Here is a 3,819-nt window from a genome sequence, read left to right as displayed (position 1 = left end):
ACTACCCTTTATGTTTTAGTATGAGGATGAAATAATTACATCACGATGGCCGCGCAATCGCCTTAGTAATATGAGATTTGTATCCTTTAATACAATAATTTATATTCTTTCATTGAATGAAAAAACTTATACACGACCGGCACCTATGCAAACAAACAAGAGAGAAGAATTTTTTTTTTTTTTTTGGATTTTATGGCCTGGTTACGAGACCTTTAAGCCAGAGAGAGAAGAAAAACACAAAACCAGTGTTGCCAACTCGGAATTTGAAAAAGTGCCAGACTTATGTCTAGATTATGCCAGAATTATGCTAAATAATTTGGAAAAGTGCAAAAAAAATGCTACACAATATATAGGTAACTAAAAATGAGTGTTTTCCACATAAATCAAACAATGCTGTTTCTGAATTTTTTATAGAGTCAGACCAAGCTAACTTTGCACTAACTTGGTTAGCTATACTTGGTCAAGCCATAGACTAGGAATCCTCTAGACGGAGTTTAGAGCAATTATTTCATGAAACCGATGCTGCCAAAAATACTGGGGTGCGGGGGACGAGGTCAGCGAGTCCCGTGCCGTGATTGGTCCGTTCAAAGACACGGACGTCACACAAAGACAATTTGACTTGAAGATGGAGTAAAACTACCGTATATTTGTGGCAGAGGGGGTAGCGTTACTATGCTCAGTCTAGAGGATGTCTTGTCTGTGCTTGTATCCAATCTTTAAAATCAGGCAATCTTTCCCACTCGGAGCGGTACATTTGCTTATAATTTGTTGGCGCCATTGCATTGTCTTTGTTTTTCCACTTATTGTATAATGTATTTATTATCGACAGAAATAATAACAAACCGGCCGTGAAAAAAGTAACAGATTTTGTTTGTAAACTAAGTTTATGACAATTATGACTATACCAAATACCATAGATAACACAAAACAGATTCGAGCACCAACTCGTCATAATTCCTATAGGCCTCTACAGACGTACTGACCTTAGAAGAAATGTCATGTGATTTTAAATAACTGCGGTGCGGTAGTCTGTTATAAGATTCGTCGTATGTATAAAATTTCCTTTGACGGTTGTGCCCAAGGCCCCAACGTTATCTGTTCTCTTTGACGGCGCAGCAACTAGTATCACTTCTCTCTCCTCGCTCTTTTAAAAATGCCCTTTGTCAAAAAAGCACAACCATACTGTTGACAAGATGGACTTCAAATCAAGGTGTTACCGTTTTAGGTGGTGTCAAGTTGTGTATGTGTGCGTAAAAACGTATATGTGTGCTCTTTTAGGGATGTGAAAAGTCGATTTTAATCATGTTATATATCGATAAACGCTACACAGCGGAACGAAATAGCGATTAATTGAAGCTTCAATATCTTCGTCAAAAATAAACATAATTGAAATGCTAATGGATAATGAATATATTATAATATCATAATATAATTCAATTATTGCGGAACGCATATTTTAGTAGGTATTTGGGTACTGTAATTAAAAATCTGAATTTTCCCTGTGTTCCCTGCTGTGGCGTGACGATAAGATCGTGATCTGATAACCTCCGTAAAGAATAGAAGCATTTTTTGTTTATTTTAGTTGTCGTTAAACCTTTCAAGTAAAATTAAAATTGCAAGAAATGTCGATAGTTTATCGATATGACTTTATCGACATGGCTACAGCAAGGTGGATTCACATTGTTAATCGTACACTAAACAAAAGTGGTAACAGTGACAGCTCGCTTAGAGTCCATCTTTAAATATATTATATCTATGGTTGTGCCATGAATTACACTGCCAAGTAGGTTCCAAACTTGGCTTAGGGACAATAGGGACACAATTCACTAATTATGCTAAAAATTATGCCAGATGCTAAATGGATAATTTGGATGCCAAAGAGTGTGAAAAAGTGCCAGATCTGGCATCCATTATGCCAAGTTGGCAACACTGCACAAAACACGACAACATCAACAACAAGGAGTTTAGTCCGTGAAAAAAAAAAGAAGATATAGGTGTTGCTAGGATATAAATACAAGTTTCCCTAAATGTTTAATATAAAATATAATGTGAGCAATGTGGCATGAGTCGCATGTCTTGTCAGTGGAGCATAGCGTAGGCAGATGGACTTATTTGATTTGGTTATTTTAACTCAATAAAGGGAAGTGTAGTTTTTTTGATCAACTGTTACTGTCAAAATTGGTTTGCGAGACTATATACCTATTGCAAGAATTAAATGAAATGAAATAAAATAACTGCACAATGTATTGAAATTCAACTTTTTTTATCATATTTGCAGTAATATCCCGTTGTCAGTTATTTCGTTAAAATGACTCAATTGCATTTTTTTATTTCCATATTTACCATTTAGGCCGGGACAGTTTCATCCTTTGGTAACACTGACTAGTTGACTACTCACGTTTCTTTACACGCACGCTGCGCAGTTTTAAAATATAAAATAAACCAAAATGAAACATATACGACCTTATTATATAAATAAACCATTTACAAGATGCATTTTGATATAAAGTAAAATAAATAATGTGTTAATAAATAAAAATATTGTTAATAAATAAATCTATACGACAGCGCCATCTATTGCGTGTACTCTACTACATTTCCCTACCACTCCGTGACGATAGATGGCGCTAGTAACATAACGTGTCTATACATTTCGACAACAGATGGCGGTCGCAGACAAAATCGTATTGCCATCGAATTTACCAAAGATAATTTTTACACACTTTGTATTTACTAAAACTTTTGCTCTTTGCTCCATGTAACTATACAATTTTAGTGCCTAGTTCAAAGATGCTTGAGTGGTGAAAAAATGACAGGTAGTAGTAAAACACATGAGCCGGTAGGTAAACGCAGTGTGGAAATGCCAGCAACGGCACCAATAAATGCCAATAAGGTAGATCGATGGATCGACGAGATCGCTTGTTGTGGAGATCCTTGGGGGACTAACGTCCAACAGTTCTCATTCATCTTCCTCGCGTTGTCCCGGCATTTTGCCACGGCTCATGGGAGCCTGGGGTCCGCTTGGCAACTAATCCCAGTAATTGGCGTAGGCACTAGTTTTTACGAAAGCGACTGCCATCTGACCTTCCAACCCAGAGGGTAAACTAGGTCCGTATTGGGATTAGTCCGGTTTCCTCACGATGTTTTCCTTCACCGAAAAGGGACTAGTAAATATCAAATGATATTTCGTACATAAGTTCCGAAAAACTCATTGGTACGAGCCGGGGTTCGAACCCGCGACCTCCGGATTGCAAGTCGCACGCTCTTACCGCTAGGCCACCAGCGCTTCACGTCCAACAGTTCTCTCAGATTATATTATGATTACTTACTTAGTTGGTTTCATGTTAGGTACTTTTTACAACTCACAAGTCTTAGATAATATTTGGGAACATGATGTCATGGTATTGGAGTTAGTTTTCTTAACGCCACTTGCACCATCCCACTGACCCGGGGCTGCCCGGGGTTAAGCGGATGGGTTTAACAGGTTAACCCCGGGTTAGTGAGATGGTGCAAGTGGCACTAAGTTATCATAATTTAATGAGGTAAAAGCAGCTGACAAGCCAAGTACGATGAAATTATGACTGAATAATTTCCCGACAAAATTCGGCCGTCAGGGAAACGGCCGCTTTAAGTAATATGAAGATGAGCAATGAATAATCATGAATTTCATTATAGGTACGGCCTCTGTGACCTCTGTGGCACCTTTCTGGACGGGCATTCGATCTTTCAAAATGTGAACTTGATTGGATATTAATCTGAAAATATCTGAATAAAATTTTCGTAATAAAATTGGATGGATGGATGGAATGTGCTAATAAA

This window comes from Cydia amplana, chromosome 9 (genome assembly GCF_948474715.1).
Source record: "Cydia amplana chromosome 9, ilCydAmpl1.1, whole genome shotgun sequence".
Taxonomy (NCBI): Eukaryota; Metazoa; Arthropoda; class Insecta; order Lepidoptera; family Tortricidae; genus Cydia; species Cydia amplana.
The sequence above is the reverse complement of the archived record's forward strand: the minus strand, read 5'-3'. Positions refer to the sequence as shown.